At 44.6% G+C, this 15,806-nt stretch overlaps 1 protein-coding gene and 1 pseudogene across 3 annotated transcripts in view; both read right to left on the minus strand.

Moving 5' to 3' along the window:
- The window catches only part of CADPS2 (calcium dependent secretion activator 2), a 501,284-nt gene that overhangs the window by 197,042 nt on the left and 288,436 nt on the right, over positions 1–15,806 (minus strand). The window lies entirely within an intron of this gene.
- On the minus strand, positions 3,361–5,766 carry LOC137163616 (chromodomain-helicase-DNA-binding protein 4 pseudogene; annotated as a pseudogene).

Below are 15,806 nucleotides of genomic sequence, written 5' to 3' on the forward strand. Positions count from 1 at the left end.
TCATGAACTAAACAAATGCTTAACTTTCACCATTCCATCAGGTCTCTTTCTATTGCTTCCTTTCCCCAGTCCTTTTTGTGTGTGTAGAATTAAGCTCTCAGGCCAGGGACCTTGTCTTTCTATTGGCTTGTAAGGAGATTAGGTTGTTCTTGTCACTACACAAATAACAACAGCACTTCCTGTACCTTTGAATTGAAAAGTCTATGATTTGATATATATTGAAATAGATCTATACGTCTTAGAAATATAATATTGTATATCCTCTCAGTACTTTGCTGCCCACTTGGACAATATGCGTGTTCTAAAATTTAACTCTGAATTTACTAGATTTTGTTTATTTGAGTGAGCCCTAATATAAAATAGTATACATCATTTATTTATTAAAAAAAATCCTATGCCTGAGGCACACCTCTGGGTTCCTCATTCCTAATGCTGGTCCCAAGCCTGGATGAAGTAGGAAGATGGGAGATGGCCCGGCAAGCCCTCTCTCTAAAACACCTCTAGCTTCAACACATGGGAAAAAAGGACATAAAACTTCAGCAGCTTTATCTGCTATTCACAATGGAACCAAACTTTGGGATTTATCTAAGTCTTCTACTATGTGGCATGCAGGACACTCGATGGAATTGGAACACAGAGAGCACAGCCCTGACATGTAGTGGTCAGACCTTTTGAGTGTTGCATGCCTGAGATACATCTAATGGACACACTGGTATTGCTTTGGTTCTGTCCCCGAGGGCACATTCTACAGTACTTATATGGCAGGCTTATTCTCGATATCTGATAGCCACCATTTTCAGTCTGAAGGTAGGATGTGCAGTAGTTATTAGTGTCTCTCACAATGTAAGTCCTGATGCTGAAAAAGAGTATTTCTATGGTATGTTAGATGTCACTGTGTCACTTCAACATCAAATTGTCATCTCAGGATATGAATGCAAGAATTGATCATGATGAAACAAAATTTGAAATGGACCTGGGGACACACAGCTTATTAGAAGATAAGTCAGATAATGGTATGTGTTTGTTAGAAGTTGCTTCCACAAATGGACGATTTTTAAGGGTTATATGATTTCTGCACAAGAATTGCCATAAGTATACATTTCAATATCCATTGAGTGACAATGCAACCTTGGATCACATTCTAGTTCAGAACCCCCTTAGTAAACTCATCCAGGATGTACATATATATAAATAATGCTGTCAGTCCCAGGGAAAGTGTTTACAATCATACTACTCAAACAACTGAAATACCGCCTCAGTCCTAAAATGAGAGACAATCAGTGTGGATTCCATACAGGTCAACCAACAGTGATATATATATGCCTTTCAGAATGTTATTGAAAAATGACTAAAGTGAGAAAAGGAAGTTAATATCTCATTTATAGACTTTGCAGCTGCTTTGGACTCAGTACATCGATTGGCACTGTGAATACTGCTACATCAGCATGGGGTGCCTAATGGAGGAACAGTACCACGGTACATTTAGTTGTGTGAGGGTCAACAGCTATCTTACTGATTGATTTTCAGTAGAATCAGGAGTACACCAACGATGCGTTCTTTCACCTACATTATTTAATGTTCTAATTGGTGATCTGATGATAAAGCTGATTGAGGACAAAGTAGGAGGTTTGAAAGTTAAAGATTCATCTTTAGAGGATCTGGAGTCCACAGATGTTATTTCCTTACTTGGTGAGATTACTGACCAACTACAGCTAATGCTGGAAGAGCTGAAAAAAATTGTAGAATCTATGGGACTTGAAATCGGTGGTGATAAAACTAAAGCTATGCATGCCGCCTATAAAATGAAACCAGCCTGCAGACGCTGCAGGTAGATGGCAATGACACCAAATGAATGAATAGTTTTAGCTATTTAGAAAGCTGGTTGACAGCAGGAGGATACATAACAGAAGAAATCTCTCAGATCGGACTTGTGTCAATGGCATTGCAGCATTTTCGAAGGCCTCTGTTTGGGTGGTGGGATGTCTGTGTTACAACGAAGATATGAGTGTTGAATGCAGTGGTGATGGTGATCCTGTTATATGGAGCAGAAATGTGGCCATTAAAAACTGCTGAGGAGACAAAATTAAACAGTTCCCAATGTCAAAAGTTACAGAGTATACTTAACATTCATTGGTTTGATTTGTCACAGATGAGGAGATACTCAAATGATCCCAGCAAGTTGCAGTCTTGCAGCACCTAAGAACAAGATGATTCCAATGCTGGAATCATGTCCAACATGCAGAAGAAGAGACGCTTCTACAGAGCTGAGGTTGAAGGAAGTAGAGCACAATATCAGTCAGGGATGAGGTTGGAAGGTGAAGTTTTAAGGGATTTAAGAAACCTAAATCCTTCCATACTGATTCTTAATGAAAGATGAAAACTTACAACGGACTGAGTTGAGATGAAAGTCCATTCTAGGTGACATCACAGCTACATTATATCCATATAGCTGCTGCTACCATGTCTGAATTTAAATTATGATAATTTACATTTTAGAGTACATTTATTTCAAAGATTTCAAAATGTTTGACAAACTTTATATATGGGCTTTACTTCACTTACAATCCCTCACAGCAATACTACAAAATGGTCTAGGATAAGAAGAGTTACTTACCTTATAAAAATGAAACAGTAGAGTTTTAGTAAGCAAAAATGTAATTGCCTACTTGGAATTTAGCCAGGACAGTCAAAATAGCACCAACCTTATAGGGAAAAACTCTTCATTAAAAGTAAATAGGAAAGCACTATATTCCTCCAATATAAAAACTCCTGTACTTTGGTGTAACAGGTTTAGCAAGTCTCAGTAGTTAGATGTACTGTCTGTTACCCGAATTAATTGATGAAAATGGGCACGCATTGAATACTAACTCTGCCAACTGAAAAATATAGCATATTTCTATATTACACTAGTTTCCGCCAAAAATAATCCTGTTATTAGCAACTTCTGGTTAAAGACAACATATAGCTGGGAATCAATCCCATCCCATTAACATCAATGTGAATGGGATTCAGGTTAGTGGCAACAGTATGCTAATGAATAGCAACTTTTTTGGAAGAAAGGCCCTATCTGCAGGCAGGTTTGTGAGGCTGCAGAGAAGGAAGGAAGTGCTGAGACATGCCTTCCATGGCTGCAGCCCTGCAAACCAGTCTATGGCCAGTGCTCAGCTCATCCCAGCACTTCCTTCTGAAGATGCAGTCCCACAAACCTGTGTGCACAAGCCTGCACAGTAGGTAAGGGACCAGGAGCTGCGAAGAAAGGCTGTGGGAAGGGCAGTAACATGGAGGGGGACTGAAGTCCAGACGCTGCAGCTGCACAGCACCGCTCCCTGACCTTTCCAGTCTGTGCCCTGAAGCTGGACCTCATGCAGGGAAGGAAGTGCTGGGATGTGCTGAGCCCTGACCCCCCGGAGAGAGCAGGGAGAGGTATGGTGCAGCCCCATGGGTCCCCAGCACTCTCTCTCTCCATAGAAGGCCCCAGCATCTGGGCGGCTGCAGCTCCCTTCCCCAGCGCTGCCCTGCCTCAATCACCAATGCCTGCTCCAGCAGCTTGAACCTCCTGGCCAGGAACTTGTTCTTGATCGCCAGGAAGTTGCCCCTATTCATCTCACCCTTGAAGGGTTCATTGAGGATGGCATAACGTGGATCATTCTGAATGTCTGGCCAGCCGGCATAGCCATGATTTATGATCCCAGCCAGGAGCCTGTAGTCATGGTGCCGATGCCAGATCTCATAGGTTTTCTTGGTGACAGTTACTGCTCATTCTTCATTTTGCCACAGGGAATGCAACTCAGTGAAGCCACCATCAGCTATGTTGAACATGAAGCGCTGCTTCACTGCCTTTTTGTGTGTCTCATCAATTGAGTCCTTCAGCATCTCCCCATTCTGCAGCGTCACCACATCCCTCTTGTCATTGTCCTTCTTCTCCTCTTTCTCATCCAGGTTGATAGTCAGAGGTTCAGCAGGGGGCTCAGCAGACACTCTCTCTTCAACCTTCTCCACATCAGCTTTGCTTTCCATTTCCATTGTCTCCTCTGATCTTTCCTTCACCTCTGCTTCCTCCGGCTTTTTCTCCTCTGCTTCTGGGGGGTCCACTGGGGACTTTGCCTCTTGTGGGAGTGTTTCCATAGGCAGGGCACACTGCTTCATTGGGACCTCTGCTTCAGCAGCAGCGAGACTGGGTTCCTTCCTAGGCTCTACACGCTCCTCTTGCTCGTTGGTGCTGGCTCCCTCTTCCACCTTCACTCCCTCTTCAGGTAGAGAGGCAGGGGGAAGTGTCGTAGGCTGCATGTCCCCTGGCGTGGAGGGTGTAGGGGTCTTGGGGGGAGGGTGAGCCCGAGTGCTAAAGCTTCTTGTTCTCCTCTATCTCTGCCAGTTCTAGCATACTCCAGCGACCATTCACATGCTCGAATTCCTGCACCTTTTTGCGTATGAGTGACATGACCCCGATGCGGGTGAGGACATGCTGGCGGGACAGCCCTTCCCATGGGACCCCATCTGCGAAGGTCTCCACGCCATCTGCTCCCAGCTCACATAGGTGACGCATGAACAGCGAGACATAGGACTTGAACGCCTTCTCAGATTTGCCGCGCAGGTCCCGGACAAGCCACTGGGTGGTGAAGGCATCCTGGGGCTGCATCCCATAGCGCATGATGGCATTGAGGAAGGCCTTGCACTGGCGGGCATTGAAGCCCAGCACTTCAATGTTCCCTCCCACACGGGCAAGAAGGGGAGGCAGGGGCTTGTCCTTGTCGTTTCTTAGACCTTTGCGACTGGGCTGACGAGCAGCTTCAGACCTCTCATCAAAATCCTCATCTCCTTCCTCAGAGGCCACTGAATAATCTGACTAGTTATCTGACTGGTCATCCTGCCAATCTCTGTCCTCCTGGGAACCATGATTGTAGTTGACCTGCTTGCGGATACATTTGCCCTTGCCCAGGTTCCTAGCCAGGCCCCTCCTGCGGCTGCTCATAGTGATGATGCAGCAACTTCTCCCAGTAATCGGGGTCCACTGACTCCTCCTGTTTAATGATCTCCTGCTCTACCTCCTCCTCCTCCCCCATCTCCTCCTCCCGTACCACATATTGGGCCACCTTGAAGGAGCTGAGATACTCATTCATGTCCTGCAGCTCCGGGTCTTCAATCTCATCCTGATTTTGGTCCAGTAGTCACTCGATTGCCTTGTCATTGTAGTGGATGACACTGCTGTCCTCACCCTCTTTGCTTTCACCACCCACAGTAGCCTCATCCTTGAAGAGCTCCTCAGTGCTAAACTTCAAGATATCATCAAGCTCCTGCTTGGACATTGAGCCTGTCTTAGAGCCCAACCCTGGCCTCACCACCAGATATGTTAGCATCATCTTCTTCTTGGCCACTTGAGTGATACGCTCCTCCACTGAAGCCCTTATCACAAAACGGTAAATCATCACTTTCCTGTTCTGTCCAATCCTGTGTGCATGGCTGAAAGCCTGAATGTCATTGTGTGGGTTCCAGTCTGAATCATAGATGATCACTGTGTCTGCTGTGGCCAGGTTGATACCGATCCCCCCAGCTTGAGTGGAAAGCAGGAAGCAGAACTGCTGAGCACCAGGAGCATTGACGTGATGCCTCCTGGTGCATGTTCCCTGTGATCCCACCATCAATCCGCTCATATTTGTACCCTTCGTGTTCCAGGAAATCCTCTAAGAGATCCAACATCTTAGTCATCTGTGAGAAGATGAGCACAGAGGAACTGACTCTCGGACCAGAGGGTGTAAACGAAGAAGACATTTTAAGAATCTTGCTACCAGGCATTGAAGAAGACTGATCTTCCCTGAATAGGGGTATGAAATGCTGATATCACTGCCAGAGGCACTTTCTATGAACTAAGCGCAAATCCCAAAGACTGAAGGTGCAGCAGGTACTCCGGGATGTCTTGGATAGAAGCCAGTGTCGGCTGAATTCCGCAGGCCAGTCACCACACCCACTTTCATTTAATTGCATAGGCTACTCTGGTAGAGGGCTTTCTACTATTGAGTAGGACCTTTTGAACAGCTGTTGAACACTGTTTTTCCTCTTCATTTATCCATGAAGCAACCACGTCATGAGATGCAGGGAGCTGAACATGGGATATGACATGTGGCTGTAATTCTGCGTGAGCACATTGGAATTTAGCGGAAGTGGTATGGGAGGCTGAACAGAGAGCACAAAAAGGTTGGAGAACCAGCATTGCCTCAGTCGCGCTGGAGCAATGAGGATGAGCTTGGCCTGCTCCACCTTCAGCATGAGGATGACTTGTGGGATGACCAGGAATGGGGGAAAAGCATACAGGAGAGCTGACTGCCAGCTGAGATGGAAAGTATTGGATAGGGAGCCCAGACTGAGACTCCCATGAGACCAAAACAGATGGCATTTCCTGTTGTCCCTCATAGCAAATAGGTTGATCTTTGGGATACCACAAGGTGCGAATGTCACCTTGAGGATTTGTCTTCAGAGACCACTCATGACTCAGGTAAAAACACCTGCTGAGATGGGCCATGAGATTATTCTGGACCTCTGGCAAGTGTGCTCCACCTTGCTTGTTCACATAATGCATCACGATGGTATTGTTGGTAAGTATGTGAACCACTGAACCCCTAATATAGTGCAGAAAAGCATAACATGCATTATAAAAAACCTAAAGCTCCAGCACATTGATATGAAATGTGGACTCCTGCTCTGACTACAGTCAGACTTTCTGTGACCTCGGGTATGCTTCCTAACCCATCAGAGAGGCATCTGTAACAACTGACCTGGTTGGAAAGGGCTGGACAAATGGAATGACCTAGCAAATGTTTCTTGAACTTGTCCACCACTGCAAGGAGTCCAGCTGAGGAAGATGAACCTGCCTGTCCAGGGGATGAAGAGTCAGATGGTAAGCCATCCTGAGCCACATTTGGAGCAGGCAAAGGCACAATCTTGCAAACTGGACCATTTATGCGCAAGTGGACATGTGGTCCAAGAGCCTCAGGCACATCTGAACTGTTGTGGAAGGCTCAGACTGCAGACTGAGGCAAAGATGACAAGTCGCCTGCAAGTCAGTCAGCAGAAACACTTTAAAACTCAGAGTCTAGTAGGGCCCCAATTAACTTGATTTTCTGAGTGGGAACTACAGTTGATTTCCCAGTGTTTAGGATGAGAACCAGACAACTGAATATAGTGTTAATGTGAGAAAGGACTTCTTCTCTGCACTTGCCCCTCAGCAGCCAGTTGTCCATATACAGGAAGACGTGAATCCCCCTCTTCCTAACATAGACTTGCATGATAGACATGCATTTGGTAAAAACCCCAGGGGCAGAAGAGAGGCCAAAGGGGAGCAATGTATACTGAAAATGGCGCTTTGCTATGATGAATCAAACAAATTCTGTGGCCTAGCAAAATTGCCACATGGAAGTAGGCAGCCTGAAGGTCCAGAGCAGCAAACCGGTCATTCTGAGACAAGGAGGGGAGGGGAGTTGATAGAGTGACCACTTGGAACCTCATGTATCTGATACATTTGTTGAGACTGCAAAGGCTGAGCATCAGTCTTACCCCTCCTTTGGATTTGGGTGCAAGGAAGTAACACGAATAGAAGCCATGACTGCTGTTCCGGTGGAACTGCCTCCACCACTCCCAAAGCCAGTGAAGAGTGAACCTGCTCAAGGAGCAGTATCTTACAAGAAGGGTCCCCAAAGAGGGACAGAGCAGGAGGGAGCACACAGAGGAACTGGATGGCATAGCCCAATCTGATGGTGCTTAGGACTCAGCTGTCAGTGATGATCAAGCCCCTAGCATCATTACAGCAGGCCAGCCTGTCCTCCAAATAGAGGGGATGGGGAGAAAGGAACATCAATTGGAATACTGCTCTGGACCAAGGAATGGGTGCTTGGGGTATGCTGGAGGAGGACATGGGGGCTGGTTGAATCGTAGACCTGACTGCCTCCTTCAATGGAATCTATCCCCTTTCTGCCCAAACATGTACTGCGAATAATACTGCTGCTGTTGCTGCTGACTGCCATAGCGGTGCCTCTGTGCTGCTGTGACACTAGTGTGTATACCTCCAAGGATGGTGTAGTAGCCCTAGAGTCCCTAAAGGAGTCCAGTTGTCCAAAAACAACACTTGGCTATTGAAGGGCAAATCATCTATGGCCTGCTGCACATTGGGAGTAATGCCCAAATTCTGCAGCCAGGAACCCTCTTCATGGTCACCGCCGAGGCCACCACTCTGACCAAATTATCTATGATGTCCAGCATGGACTGCAATGAGGTCTTAGCCACCAAGCAGCCTTTGGTGACAAATGACTGAAATTTCTCTGTCTCGAGGCCTTGGTCAGCTGGTCTGGGAACTCAGACATAGCCATCTAATTGTACTTGGACAGCAATGCCTGTTGGTTGGCAATTCATATCTACAAGGAAGAGGAGGTGTAATTTTTCCAGCACATCAGATCCAATCGTTTAGAATCCTTATCCTTGGGGGGTGGACTTAAATCTGCCCTGCCAGGCTCTATCATTCACCGCAGTTATGATCAGGGGCCAGATGAGAATAAAAACCCTCTGATCCCTGCACTGAGATGAAGGAGTACTTCTCCATGAGCTTCATTGCAGGCAGTACAGAAGCCAGTGTGCTCCAGAAGACGGTAGCACCTTCTTAAGAGGAAGGGCAACTCTCCTGGGGTGTCTGCAGTGGCTGCAGGATATCAACTAACTTATGGGTGTTCTCCTGCAGGATCTCCACTTGGATACCTAGGGAGACACAGATTTCAAAAGGCCCTGGTATGGCTTGAAATCCTCCGGTACTGAAGGGAAGGAAGAACTGGACACTGTGCAATCATCCGGGGATGAAGACGAAGCAGTTAACTGTGCCAGAGCCAGATCCTGTTCCAGGATGGGACAACTCCGGAGGCTCCGTGATGGGAAGGCTCCTCAGTAACCAGATCTGCGGTGGATTAATGATCACCTTTGCAGACCTGGCCAGTGATCTCACCTTTGAGTGAGACAAGGAGTGGGACCCCTACAATCGAGGAGAGTCCCATGGATTCCATGAAGGGCACTGGTATGGATAAGACATTGGTGGCCAGTAGGTGTTGGGCCAGAAGACCCCCATCCCGACTGAGATGAGCTCAGTCCTGGTACCTGTCATGCTACCAGAACAGCCCTCAGTGTGGGTCAACTGATGGAGAGGAGAAAGGAGTCCCAGGCTTCAGGAGTTAGAGATTGTACCCGCCCCGAGGGTGCAAGGAGCAGGTCTGTCTTGTCTGTAGCCCAGAAAGATGAGGGCAGTGGTGCCTATGGTGGGAATAGTGTTGGTGGCATTGAGCACGCCTCTGACGCGAGTGCTGCCATGGTAACATCAGCAGTGCCGACAGCAGGGGTGCCAAGGAAGTGCCTTGTGCTGGGCACAGTGCACTTCAATTGACTATGAAAGGGGAACCTCAGAGTATGGTGCCAACAGACTCACAGGTTTAATGGCCCGCCTGGGTAATGGGGCTATAAAAGATGCCTTTGGCAAAGTCCTGGACCAGTGGCAAGATTGGAACAGAAAGGCAGAGAAGGTTGCTGCCTGATACGCCGCTGGTATGGAAACAGTATTGCCCTTGTTGGTACCAGACTCAACTGATACCATGGGGCCAGAACCAGAGTCAATGGTACTGGGTCTCTGACCTCCTTGCGAAGAACTGGGGAGTGGTTGACAGGATCTGCTCCATCTTGAGTACTGGCATTCACCCCATTCCAATCCGCACTTCTTCTAGAGGAGGAAGAAGAGCCCCATAGGATCTGTAGCAGTGTCAGTCGGTTTTATGTGACCTGCCCTAGCTAGCTTCCTTTGACCTTGGTTCTCAAAAATGGCCAATGAGAGACCCTTTCATCTAAAACTACCACTCTCCTTTGTCAGGTGATCCCCTGATCAGCCTCATCAGGTAATCAGTTATACCACCAGGTGATCCACTGGTTATTTACCAATCCATCTAGACAAACTAGTTCTTTTGGAAGGTAGCCAGCTCTTTGTCTAAGGATGCTTCCACATGAATAGAGGACCATCAAAGTTTAACAACCCTCCATTGTTAGCCCCATCACTATTGCTTGAAATTTTGATTCAAGATGGAGGTAAAGCCAACAGGGAAGCCAGATCAGCCTTGCAATCAAAACAAAGTTTATGGTTTGAGAGATACATACAGAGACTCCATAATTTCAAACATTATTAGTAAGTTTTACATAGATTCCTGAAACTGTCACAGGTTGCATTACACTTATCAGCCCTTAGATATTGCACTGCAGTGATGGGTATTATATAAAAACAAAGTAGATAGATAAGAAAGATGCAAGCCATAACACTACTTGAATTTTATAATTTTCAAATCCTTTTCTTTACTGTACGTGAAGGCTGCATAAAATATTCAGGTGACTTTTTGTGCCTATTCCGTAGTGCCTAAACTTGAACAGAGCTGCAGAAATTGATATACTAGCACTTGTAGGAATGTGGAACATATCTGTCAGGGAATATCATGGCCATCTACTGGATAATACGTATTACTGCAAAGGACACCTACAAACAGTCAAAGGTATATTCACTTTGACATTTTTACATATATATTCCTATCATATATGTAATGCTATAGATGCCTATCTTCATGAAAGCTAAGGGGACATAAAAGGGCAAAGTACACAATAAAATAAAAATTTTAAAATGCTGGATTGTTTCCCTTTGCGATACAGATCTATCCCACTTCTCTCTGAAATACACAATACATAACTCAAGATTCAGTTTATAAGTTCCACAAATATATTCCTGATAAAGAAGCTAATTTACAAATACACATATATTGTAACATATTGCAAAACACCTTTTATTAATGTAAATTGGAAAATATTTGGTGTTTTGGCAAGAGTTTTTAAATGGCACAAAAAATTAAAATGTATCTTATTCATATTGTTGTCTGATATTACTCAATTCTTAGGTTGAGATTTTCAAAGCCAACATTTCCCAGATCAGGACTCCCTTTTACATACCATGTTCACCTCCCTCCCTTAATCCCCTGTGGAAGCAGGTCCCTCTTCCCATTTAGCAATATGGGAATGGCAAGTTGGTCCCAACATCTGATACCTCAATTCCCAGGTTGGGAGCCCCTTGTCTAGGAGAGTTAGTCAAAAAAGTCATATTGAAATTAATGGAAATTGTGCAGCCAAATCCCTTACTTAGCTTTAAAAATGGTAACTTTACGTTTTTGCAACTTGTTCTGAACAGATGGTATTCATATTGTGATACACCTTCATTCACATTAACCAATGAATATAAAGGAAAACATATACAATTAATAGATAACTTCTTAATCTATGCTGACTCGAAAAAAATGCTTTCATACAATTAAATATGTTTGTTATGATTTTTTAAATATGAAAATACCAAATAGGATTTCTCTATGCAAAAATCATTCATGCTTAAATCTCCCTGTTCCCTCTAAAATTTAACCATGCTGCCCTCTTGTGGATATCAATATATTTAACAATGGGGAGAGAGAGAGAGAGACACTGACTTCAGGCCTAATTTTGCACAGAACTGCAACTGATATGCTTACACCAGATGTGAATTAGGCCTAACATTTTCCACTAAGCAGTCCTTACTTGATACACCGTAATCTGACGTCAAGGTTACAGGCTTGTAGTAGCCCTGATGTGTATGATCTGATGTAATCTTGGTCTTAGACACAGAAGAGAGCGAGCACAGCAAAGCATGTCATTTGCTGTGTTATAATTCAGAGTGCATAACAAATTTTGCCACTCATACAAATTTAGGACTAAATCAGATTCCTTTTTGATTTTGAAAAATATAACGATGTCAGCGATCGAGTGTACATTGTGCTTTTGGTCTATTTTCAAGCCTACGTCTCTTTCCGTCCTATTCTCTTGCTTTTGAGTCCCTTAGCACAAAAGATTTGTACTGGTCAGCAGATCTATCTTTGCAATTCATCCTGCTACAACAGGCACATCTAGCATCACCACTCTGTGTGGGCCAGTAACATAAGAAATCCTTTACTGAAACTGCTGCCAAAAGCAAAGCCATGTACTCATTACCATTATATAATCATCGTTACAGCTACTTTATTTGTGGTGCACTTTCTAGCTGGGGAACCAGCAAACCCTAAGTTCTTGTATATATCCAAATACAACTACACCAAAGCCTCAATACACTTTTATTTGCAAAATCCTATGAGTGAGTCTCTTCAAAACTAGTCTCACTTTCCATTCTGTACAATATTTAAGGGAACCACAATCAATTTAAAGATCACACTTCTGATTTTTTTTATTTGCTATTGTTACAAGTCAACCTATTACTATTTTTATAAAGGGAAAGGTAAGAGAAATTTTTTTCAGTTTATTTTCTGCATTTGACAGACTTTTGGGCAGAGTTTACCCTGTGTAGTCAGTTTTCCATGCTGTTTGTGTAGATCTGTCATACAGTGACAGGGAAGACAAAAACATTTAAAATAGGAACATGCGACTGTAAAGCCACAAAAGTTTGACAGGGAAAATTTAGAGGGCAGGTGTAGTCACTGAAAAATACTTTGAATTTATTTTTGAAAGTTGATGGTGTGCCTTACTGTCCTGCAACTTATGTTCTTATGAGAGTATACAATATTATATGACATTACAATACATTTCTTTTCAAATCAGGGAAAGACCATAATTTGTATGACACACACATTTATATTGCATGTTGTGCAAAATATTTGAGCCCTGATATTACAAAAGTCACCCAAGACCGTCATAAAATCAGGGGGCTATAAAAAGAGGGAAATCTGAAATAAATTGCAAAGGCAACGGTATCCGGTATAATACTCCAAATTCATTTCTAAAGGGTGAAAATAGTTCAGGTTTCTAATGCTCTCTATATCACACTGTGACTGCAAAGTGATAGCATACATGAGAAATTCTACATAAAATATAAACAGTCTTGGCAGAATTTGATTTTTTTAAATAATTTCGACAGATAGTATCAATGTTTATTTTTTAGCATTTTTAAAAATTTATATCTAAGTTTTCACAGTTGCAGGAAATTATGGAGGGTGACAATAATTATTTAATGACAGTAGATGTTCAGATTAAAAAAGTTATAGCTTTATAAGCATTGAAACAAATCATAAACCTTATGTCAAAATATACAGTAAAAATATACAATACATATCCTTAAATTGTAGGAAGTTCTCAATCAGCATTAAGAGCTAATCATCTGGATTCTTTAGTGTCATTTTGTCTCTTGATATTCAAGAAAATGGAGAATGAATGATGAACTTCATACTAAGAAACTCCTTGATCAGATATTGTGCAAGTTATTGAAAAGATTCTCACAAATAAATCCCAGGAAAAGCTAAAACCACACACACAAAAATTATAATCTTCAGTGGAGTCACATGCTATTTCATGCCAATTAACAAAGTTGCTAAGATGCCATCTTAATAAAAAAAGCAATTGACCTAAGTAGTGGAGCTAATTAAATGAAATAAGATAATAAAACACTTCTCAATATGTAATAAAAAATGGAGGTTACTTACTGTCAATGGAGGTTCTTCAAAATGTATGGTCCCTATCTGGATTCCATACATGGGTGCGCATCCGTGCCATGCACTGGAACTGTTTGAAGTGGTGTCCATTGGCCCGTATGTGCATTTTGTGTCAGCCACATGGTGTGTCCGAGGTCTTATGAGACAACACAGGTCAACACTTCTCCAGTTCCCTCTTACTCACAAGCACAGAGCCTGTAGCAGAGTGGATGAGGGGTGGGACTGGAATCCAGATAGGGATCACACATCTTGAAGATCCTGCAGTTACAGTAAGTAACCTTCCCTTCTTCAAGTGGGGGAGCCTGTGGTTGGGTAGCTGTTGCGAAAAGGTCCCAGCATGGTGTGTCCCATTGGCGGAAGATGGATTGAAGAGTGCGGTTGTGAAGTTTCCACTCATGGTTGCAATGAAAGGAGCAGCTGAGAGTGACCGCAAGTTGTCATCAGTACTGGTGATGGACTGCATGAAGTGTGATGTTGTGTCGTACGCATCAGGTCCACAAGTGGATTGCTTCCAGACAGAGGATCGGAGATCTGGCTCCACCTTGTTTGTTTATATATACACAACAGCTGTTATGTTGTCCAAGAGGACTTGCACATGTCTGGAATGGATGAGAGGAAGAAGCATTTGGTAGGCATGTTGGACAGCTCATAGTTCTAGGATGTTGATATTCATCCTTGCTTCTCTGGGGGACCAGAGGCCTTGGGGCCATGTGGCCCTCTATGTGAGTGCCCCAGCCAATGAGTGATGTGTCCATGCTGAGGGTGGTATGGGGCATAGGAGGGTTGAAAGGGGTGCCTGCCATGACCTTGGAGAGGTTGCACTACCATGACAGGGAAGTCAAAACTGAGGGTGGAGGAGGACCCATTTGTTGAGATGGTCCACCTGTGGATCATACAGAGTGAACCACAGTTGAAGGCATCACACATGATGCATGCCACCCTATGTCCCAAAAGTGAAAGGCACTGTCAGAGGCATGTGCAGGGACGGCACTGCAGTTTTGCAATGAGAGAAGTGAGGGCAGCGCAGCGACCCGTCAGGAGGAAGGCCTGTCTCACAGGGGAGTCCAAGCACACTTTTATAAAGATGAGTTCGCGGGTAGGCACAGAGGTAGACTTATCCTCATTAATGCAGATACTCAAGCTGGTGAGGAGGTCCCGCAGTGTATGGATGGTAATGAGGAGGTGTTTGCAGGACGATGCCACTAGGAGCCAGTTGTTCAGGTATGGAAACAGGGAGTGGTCCAGGCATCGCATATAGGCCGCAACTACTGCGGAGACCTTTACAAAAATGTGGGGGGCAGTGGTGATCCCAAAAGGGAGGACATGGAATTGGTAATGGGAGTGTCCCACTGTGAAGCGAAGGAATTTCCAATGGGCGGGACGGATGTCCACATGGAAGTACGCATCCTTCATATGAGAGTCGTGAGCCAGCCTCCAGGGGGAAGAGAGGGGATGATCTGGGGGAGAGTGGCCATTCAAGAAATGGAACTTGTGGATAAACCATTTTATTACCTGTAGATCCAGAATGGGGCAAAAGACCACTCCCTTTTTTCGGTATAAGGAAATAGCAGGAATAGAAGCCATTGCCATGGTAGTGGTGTGGAACATGTTTTATGGTGCCCTTTTGGAGAAGGGTGTACACCTCCTTTTGGAGAAGATCATGTTGAGATGGGTGTCCATGGCCCCCATGGGGAGGGTGACAATGAGGGAAGGCGAAGAACTCTATGAGGTACCTCCACTGGATGATACCTAATACCCAATGATCAATGGTAATCATGCTCCAATTGTGTGCAAAAAGAGCTAGATGGCCCCCGAAGACAGCCAGAGGGACCAGAGGAGGAGTTTGCGGATACCGAGGGAAGAGTCAAAAAGGTTGTTCAGAGGGGCGCTGTGGGAAAGTGGAAGAGGTGGAGGCGGCAGGATATTTAAGTCATTGGGAGCATTGGCAGCAGTGGGGTTGTTTCTGCTGGCATGGAGGGTAGGGTTGGCAGGCAGATTGGGTGGGATATCAAGGTCAGATGGAAGCCCAGTGTTGGCGGCGAGCTGGAGCTGAAATATAAAAGCCCAAGGACTGAAGCTTGGCACAAGAGTCTTTGAGTGAGTGAAGACTCATTGATCTCATCACTGAAAAATTTCTAGTTATCGAAAGGGAAATCTTCAAGGGCGGTTTGTACCTCCTTAGGGAAACCAGAAGTCTGGAGCCAGGAGTCCCTGCGAACAGCCACACCTGACACTAGGGAGCGTGATGCCGTATCT

The sequence above is a fragment of the Emydura macquarii genome, unplaced genomic scaffold (genome assembly GCF_026122565.2).
Source record: "Emydura macquarii macquarii isolate MOO-44397 ecotype Brisbane River unplaced genomic scaffold, CSIRO-AGI_Emac_v2 contig_2636, whole genome shotgun sequence".
Taxonomy (NCBI): Eukaryota; Metazoa; Chordata; order Testudines; family Chelidae; genus Emydura; species Emydura macquarii.